The sequence below is a fragment of the Phyllobates terribilis genome, unplaced genomic scaffold, assembly GCF_046119375.1.
Source record: "Phyllobates terribilis strain yellow unplaced genomic scaffold, ASM4611937v1 Scaffold_5__5_contigs__length_657084704, whole genome shotgun sequence".
NCBI classification, from domain to species: Eukaryota; Metazoa; Chordata; class Amphibia; order Anura; family Dendrobatidae; genus Phyllobates; species Phyllobates terribilis.
The window spans coordinates 12,709,369-12,718,355 of record NW_027362765.1 but is presented as its reverse complement, the minus strand read 5'-3'; the positions used below and the strand labels follow the sequence as shown (position 1 = coordinate 12,718,355).

Below are 8,987 nucleotides of genomic sequence, written 5' to 3'. Positions count from 1 at the left end.
GTTGCGTGGGATGGGCCAATAAAAAAATATCACGGCGTCCCGGAGCCATTGCGCACACAAGCCTCCGCGGTAGACGTTTGTACGTGCTCTGGAAGCCAAGATATAGCGCTGAGCCATTCCTGAGGACCGTATGGTATCATAATTGATATCAAAAGGTCGGTTACGGCGGCCCGAATCCATGGGAACCCCTGGGGGTATCATGAGACCATCCCAGAAGAAGTTATTGGGTTCCTTAGAATTTGGGCTTCTGATCGAAGTTAGACCTGAGGGTGGAGACTGAGCCAGCTGACCTCACCAGCAGTGGGCGGGACGGGGCAGGTAAGATAGCAGGACAGACAAGAGATAAGTCAGTCTTGACCCAAGAGTGGGGTGCTGAACATCTGAGCACCAGCTGAGGCCACCAAGGGGAGGAGCAGTTTGACCATGCGGTGGTAGGCCTCAGCCTGTAACAAAGAACCGTGCCTGCGACCGCAGAATCCTCTCCCTGCGTCACAAGAAAATCAAGAAACCGGTAACTGATATGCTGTGGTGATTCTGTGTGTTGTATTCCATTGTTGTATAGTTTAGCCTGACCTTATACCTGTGTATATTTAGTTGTATATCGTGTATCTAGTGTATTATTATAATCAATTACCTCAAGTAATTGTGGGCCTGCCTTTTATTCTGCATAACGAACGCACGTCCGTGTGAGCTCGGCTCAAGCCAAAAACGCTACCCAGGGTTGGTTCCTGACCCGATATAGGCCCATTCACGGACTGGGCGTGTATCTAAAATAGGGACTGGTGGCAGCATACCAACTGGGGATTGGGGAAGGCTGGTAGTGACGGTCGGAGGTTCAGATATATATATTCCTGGCGCGGCCAAGGAAGATATATATACCGCCCTCACTACAGAGGGCCCCGATACCCAGTAGGTTACAGGACAGTCTCCCTGGCGACCGCTTATCCTAGGTGCAGTTCCTTGACTGACCTGAGGCTAAGAGGGCGCTAGCGAGTTGTGCTGTGTAGTGACGTTACGGTTTAGTGACGTTGAAGGGATAACACACTACCGTGTTCCCTGCGCTGGTTGCAGCTACCTGGCACTACTTTCTCTAGGTGCAGTACCTTGACTGACCTGAGAGGTAAGGGGGCGCCAGAGAGCTGCACCCACCGGCCGGCTTTCATCACACCTCCGCATCCACTTCCCCTCTCCTCTTTTTGTCCCATAGGAAACACACATACATCTTCCCCAAAATCACCTTCACACTATCCTTTACAGCAATTTCCTTCCTTTTAAACACATACACATTCCTCACATCCCATAACACTTCCTTTATACATGCAAGCATCAACCACAAGACTCTTTCCTTCGTCCCATCACATATTCCCAAACCAAACATAAACAACTCCAAAGACAACAAATTCACACCACACAATTCTTTACACAAAGGCCACATTCTCCCAATCACATCTCTAGCATACTGGCAATTCCAAAAAACATGCAACACACTTTCCCTTCCACCACAGCCATTTCTTGGACACATTTCACTCCTCACCAAACCTCTATTCCTCTGAAACTCTCTCACAGGTAATACTCCATGTAAAGACTGCCACACCACCTCACTCTGTTTGTTGGTCATACCACTCATCCGCACTTTCTTCCAAACCTTCTGCACATCACCACCCCTAACCATATTTATTCCACATTCTACCTCTCTACATTCAATCATCCTATACACAGCCTTCTTATTCTCCAGCAATCTCACATCTGCATCACACAGTTCATACCTCACCAAAAACTTATAAACCCACACATACCATACAGGCACCTCAAAAGCAATCGGACATCGCAAATCCCTTTCTCGCCACTTTAAACGAAACAAATACGCTCCAAATAAATACCTACACATAGATGAAAACTTTCCATCCGCCCTAATCACTTTCAAAACAAACACAACGATATTCACACCAAAAAACACGTCCAAATTCGGAAAACCCAAACCACCTTTTTCCACTCTTTTAACCAAAATTTCTCTCCTAGCTCTCTCCATTTTCGAGTTCCACAAAAAAACAAATAAAATTCTATTCAAGCTTCTCATACACATATATCCTGGTGGAAATACTACCGCAATATATAAAAATATTGGCAACACCACACTCTTAACAATTAAAATCTTCCCAAAAAAGGATAAACTCCTCAATTTCCAAAAATTCAACTTCTGCTCAACTTTTCCTTTCGCATCATCCCAACTTTCTTTCCCATCCAAACTCTCTGAAAACTTCACACCCAACACTTTAATAGGTCCATTCACTACATTCACACCTACATCCCTACTTAAACTTCCGCCTCCAAAACCCTTACACTGACTCTTTTCCCAATTCACTTTAAACGTAGATGCACCACAAAAAAATAGACACTAACAACTTCACCCGCCTCACCGAACATTCAGAATCACATAATACACACACGTCATCCATATAACCACTCACCTTCCATTCTTTTCCTCCACCTCCCGGCACTTGCACACCACGAATTACCTTATCTTTCCTCAGCATACACAACAATGGCTCAATTGCACAAATATAAGCTACAGGGGACAAAGGACACCCCTGTCGCACACCCGAAAACACATTCACTTTCCTACCCACATACCCATTCATTAAAACACAGCTATAAACACCCGCATACAAACTTCTCACTCGCCCAACAAAATCAGCCGGAAAACCCATTTTTAACAACACTCTGAACAAAAAACCATGCGACAACCTATCATAAGCCTTTTCAAAATCCAAACTTAACAAAAATACACTCTTCTTACGACCCATGCAATCGCATAGACAATCTCTTAACATACACACACACTCATGAATCCGCCTCCCAGGTACCGCACAACACTGCTCATCCCCAATCACACTCTCTATCACATCACGCATCCTATTAGCCATAAGTTTTGCATAGATTTTATAATCACAATTAAGTAAAGTTATTGGCCTCCAATTCCTCAGACTTTTCAAATCCCCTTTCTTAGGAATTAACACAACCATACCTGCACGCATACTCTCAGCCACCTCCATGTTTCCCCACATATACTTACATACATCCACAAAGTCCTTACCAATCACACCCCACATCACACGATAAAATTCTACTGGGAGGCCATCCTCCCCCGGCGTCTTATTCAAAGCCATACTACACATAATCTTCCATACCTCATCACCAGTCACCTCACCCATCACTCTCTCTCTTTCTGCTTCACTCAACTTACTCTCTAACACACTCAAAACATCATTCTCCAAACATTCATCCCTCTGTTTCACTGCATACAGATCCTCATAAAACTTAGCCACCTCTTCACACATATCCTCTCCACTCACCTCACTTCCATCTGCTCCATACACCACGCTCATACTCTGTTTCTTTCCAAAAACTTTTTTAAAGAAAAGCCGAGAACATTTCTCATCCTGCTCCATCTTATCAATCTTTGCCCTAAACACTATGCTTCTCCTTCTCTCCAACAAAAACTCACTAATCTCCTTTTTTACCTCTAAAATATCCTCCTCCACCTCAACTCCTCCTTCCCTTAACTTATACAAAACGCTCAACCGCGCGTTCAGTTTAACAAAACTCTCTCTTTTAATTGCTGCATACTTGTATCCTAAATTTTTAAAGAACATTTTTGTTTGTTTCTTCACCCAGTCCCACCACTCACAAACATTCCCGAACTCATTTTTATGCTTACACCATTCTTCATACCGCCTTTCATACTCCTTTCTCACATCTTCATTCTCTAACAGTTTAACATTTAACTTCCACAATCCTCTCCCAAACACTCCATCAACTTTTATATCCAACTCACACAACATACACACATGATCTGAAAAAAGAACGTTTTCCTGCCTATAATTAACAGAAACCATATTTTTAGAAATAAAACAATAATCCAATCTGGATTGTACCCTACCACTCTCAGAAAAGAAAGTGTTCAACAAAGGATTCATGTTACACACCCGCTGCATATCACACAACCCAAAATCATTCACTAACTCCAATAATGCTTTCCCAGACACATCCACATTCACTCTCCCCACATCACAATTCATATCACCCACAATTACCACAGGTATTCTTCCTGGAACAAAAAGCTTAATTTTTTCAAATAAATTTTTGCGCTCATTTTTTTCAACTGGCGCATAAACATTAATAACACAAAACTTTACATTCTTGTATACAAAATTAGCAAGGATACATCTCCCCACCTCAATAACCAAATAATCACTCAAAACAACCTCCCTTCCTTTAACCAAAATACCCACACCATCATTCTTATTACATGCACTCCCCGACCACACAGACGCTCCATAAGACCATTCATCCCCTTTCACACCATCCACTACCCCACATTCTTGTAAACAAAAAATAGATGCATTTTGCATAGCTAAAAACTCAAAAATAGCAGCTCTTCTTACTTTACTTTTAAACACTCTTACGTTTTGGGACACTATGGTAAATCCCATAATACTTCTACTCCTTCACCAATTACACAAAGAAATAGCCTTTGGCCTAAACCAAAGCTCACAAGAGGACAAAAAGAAAAAACATTTACAATATTATATGGTGACACTATCCAGCACCACCACTATCCTCCTCCGCCATCAGAACAGAACAGCTGGTTTCCGACCCGCTGGCTTCACCACCCACACTCCTCATTCTGGCAGTTCTGATCTTCCTCTGAGGCTCACTAAAATCTGCATCATCACTGCCCCCACCATCCTCCCTACGACTCTTCTTTGCACCCCTATCATCCTCCGAAGAAAAATCTTCAATGTTTTCAGGACCCGAAGGGTGTTCAGGACTCTCGGGTTCCGAGATTTGCACTTCACATCCTGTTGCGTCCATTGCCTCTCCAAAAGTCATCATCTCAGGCAGCTCAGCCTCCACCACCCTCCTAGATATTCTCGCAGACACTGCCTTTTTCTCCACCTTTGCCACTTCCCTCCAGAACTCCTTTTCTTCCCTCCGCTTCTTCCTCATTTCTTCAGCAGAAGAAGAACATGGTCTCAGGGACACCTCCTCTGGCGCCGTAGAGGGAGAGGCTCTACCAGTTTCCCGCCTCCTTCCCTCTCTCTCCTCCCTCTCCAATCTTTTCAGCACTTTCAGTGCGCTTGCCATCTGCCTCCTCTCCAGCTCCTCCTCCTTCTGTTCTTTATCAGAACGTCTAGGTGCACTCCTAGGACAGTCCTTATACATGTGATCACTACTCCCACAGACATCACAGGACTTGGCCTCTGGACACTGGTTGGCCATATGCCCCTCCTTTCTGCAATTTCGGCAACACTGCCCTTTAAGGCATGTTACCATGGTATGTCCGAAAGAAAAGCATCTACGGCAAAACATGGGCTGGCCTGGGTAAAAGAGGAAACCTCTATGGCCTGCAACGGAAAAATTTGATGGAGGGTGTCTAAAGCCCCCCACACTGTCAGGATCCCTTTTCAATTTCACACGGAATTTATACTGACAGTTAAAGTTTCCTAGACAATTGACTTGCTTCACTCCCTTCCGCACATATTCACAGTAGCGTGAGAGGAAGCACTCCAGCAACTCAGGGTCTGTAAAAGGGTTATAGACAGTCACAGTCACCTCCTTTTCTTGCAGACCAAACAAAGGTTCCCATCTAACTCCTTCCAAGCAGGGGTCACTAGAGTGACCACGGAGCCATTCAAAGACATTAAGGCAAACATCCTGGTCCATAAAGGTAACGTCATAATTACCTTGACGTGAAAATTCGCTGACACTGAAGATCTCAGTACGTCTTGCTCCAGCTTTGCCTTCAACGATGTCTTGGACAATGAAAACCACGTTGTTCTTGTTCTGGTCAGATGGATCCACGGACAAACGGATGGTGTTCTTCACAAAAGACATCTTGGATTCTGTCGGTATGGAATACCACAGGAAAAAGCAGAAAAGCCTCCACAAAAGGGTCCGGATTCCTCCAGGAGACTCGCACCAATCAAGATACAGTCATACGATCGCAGCCAAAAGGCCGAGAAGCGATAAGCAGAATTGGTTTCGGCCCAGGGTGCCACCCTCAGATTCTGAAAAGTCCATTTGTGCAGATGGGCGCCTGGACTCCCGTTACGAAGACATGTTGTCAACCTCTAGATCCCTTTCATGCCTGCAGTTTTCGGCTTGCTGCTGCCGCAATCCACGCGTTTTAGATCTGCATAACTCCACCTATTTTAGCACAGCACCCTCACCCTCTGCTGTTCCCACCCGCCTCAACACCGGTGGTAGGGAGGAGAACCAATTAAGGGGGGGGGGGAAACGAGCAGCTGTCTACCCTTAGCAGGAGTGTTGCTGATTACTTACCTTCCCTGCTGCTGCTGGCTGTCCAGCAGCAGACTGAAGGTGGCTGCTGCCGTGCGCAGGTATATAAAGGCTCAGAGCCTATTGTGACACGCGCAGCGTTCCATTGCCACATTCCATCTACTGTAGGCCGGATACCTGGCTGGCTAAACAGCACTGAGAAGCTCACAGAGAACACCATAAGCAACACTTTAAAAGAACGCCACAGACCAATTAACCAAACTTTTTTGGGGGGGGCTATTTTTTTACAGTCTGCAGGCTTGAAATTAAAGAAGTCAGTGTTCCACCAGAGGGAGACAACGCTTCAGAAAAGCCATTGTAGCAAGCCAAAAAAGAAATTTTAAGTGCAGCACAGTAACCAGCACACATACCTGTTAGCTCAGGTGAGTTTAAAAGGCTGCAGTTGATAACAAGGGCATTTGCTAAATAGATGGTGTGTGTGCAACAATATACTGAAAAGACAATTATATTGTGCAGCTTATCTCACCACCTGTAGTTAGTTAGTTAGTTAGTTAGTTAGTTAGGTAGGTGAAAGCTCCAAAATGCTTGCCTAATATGGCTGTTTATCCAAAAGGAAATAAAGGGGGAGAGCTAGATAGATAGCATTGCAGTACAGTACATGGCAATGCAATGCAGAGTTGCTGAAGTTGAACCAAAATGAGTTTGTCATCTGGCTTCTGCAACTTTTAACATGAAAAATCCAATGAGGAGAAAAGCAAAGCCAAAAAGTCCATCCAAAAATCCGACAAACAAGCAAAAGCAACAAAAAGCATTGAATTCAATTCTTTCTGATTTTAGAAACTGCATTAAAGAATGAGTGCACCGGTCCTGGAAATGCTGCAATACCAGGTCAATGCGTGGAGTGGACAGAGCGAGCTCTTTTACCATCTCCCTGTTCTAAAAATCCATTTAATATATGGTCCCCAGATAGGGGACGTATCAGATATTAAACTGATAAGAACAGATTTTTTTTTTTTTTTTTTTCTCCTCAGACGAGGAAATTCCACAGTCTATGGAAACCAGACAAAGGAAAATTCCATCAAAACAGCTGCGTCAAATCCAATACGCAATTTGCTGTCCCCATCATCATCGGAAATATTTATTTCATATTTCAAAACAACAATAACAAAAATCAAGAGGTACTAACAATATATCTCCACTTTTTAACTTTCCATATTCCCTCCGCATCCACTTCCCCTCTCCTCTTTTTGTCCCATAGGAAACACACATACATCTTCCCCAAAATCACCTTCACACTATCCTTTACAGCAATTTCCTTCCTTTTAAACACATACACATTCCTCACATCCCATAACACTTCCTTTATACATGCAAGCATCAACCACAAGACTCTTTCCTTCGTCCCATCACATATTCCCAAACCAAACATAAACAACTCCAAAGACAACAAATTCACACCACACAATTCTTTACACAAAGGCCACATTCTCCCAATCAAATCTCTAGCATACTGGCAATTCCAAAAAACATGCAACACACTTTCCCTTCCACCACAGCCATTTCTTGGACACATTTCACTCCTCACCAAACCTCTATTCCTCTGAAACTCTCTCACAGGTAATACTCCATGTAAAGACTGCCACACCACCTCACTCTGTTTGTTGGTCATACCACTCATCCGCACTTTCTTCCAAACCTTCTGCACATCACCACCCCTAACCATATTTATTCCACATTCTACCTCTCTACATTCAATCATCCTATACACAGCCTTCTTATTCTCCAGCAATCTCACATCTGCATCACACAGTTCATACTTCACCAAAAACTTATAAACCCACACATACCATACAGGCACCTCAAAAGCAATCGGACATCGCAAATCCCTTTCTCGCCACTTTAAACGAAACAAATACGCTCCAAATAAATACCTACACATAGATGAAAACTTTCCATCCGCCCTAATCACTTTCAAAACAAACACAACGATATTCACACCAAAAAACACGTCCAAATTCGGAAAACCCAAACCACCTTTTTCCACTCTTTTAACCAAAATTTCTCTCCTAGCTCTCTCCATTTTCGAGTTCCACAAAAAAACAAATAAAATTCTATTCAAGCTTCTCATACACATATATCCTGGTGGAAATACTACCGCAATATATAAAAATATTGGCAACACCACACTCTTAACAATTAAAATCTTCCCAAAAAAGGATAAACTCCTCAATTTCCAAAAATTCAACTTCTGCTCAACTTTTCCTTTCGCATCATCCCAACTTTCTTTCCCATCCAAACTCTCTGAAAACTTCACACCCAACACTTTAATAGGTCCATTCACTACATTCACACCTACATCCCTACTTAAACTTCCGCCTCCAAGACCCTTACACTGACTCTTTTCCCAATTCACTTTAAACGCAGATGCACCACAAAAAATAGACACTAACAACTTCACCCGCCTCACCGAACATTCAGAATCACATAATACACACACGTCATCCATATAACCACTCACCTTCCATTCTTTTCCTCCACCTCCCGGCACTTGCACACCACGAATTACCTTATCTTTCCTCAGCATACACAACAATGGCTCAATTGCACAAATATAAGCTACAGGGGACAAAGGACACCCCTGTCGCACACCCGAAAACACATTCACTTTCCTACCCACATACCCA

General features: G+C 43.5%; 1 non-coding gene across 1 annotated transcript; it reads right to left on the bottom strand.

Annotated features, from left to right (window-relative positions):
- Positions 1-7,154: 7,154 nt before the first annotated feature.
- On the bottom strand, positions 7,155-7,344 carry LOC141150819 (U2 spliceosomal RNA). The gene has a single exon (XR_012246923.1). It is a non-coding gene; the product is annotated as a U2 spliceosomal RNA (small nuclear RNA).
- Between the last annotated feature and the right edge of the window lie 1,643 nt (positions 7,345-8,987).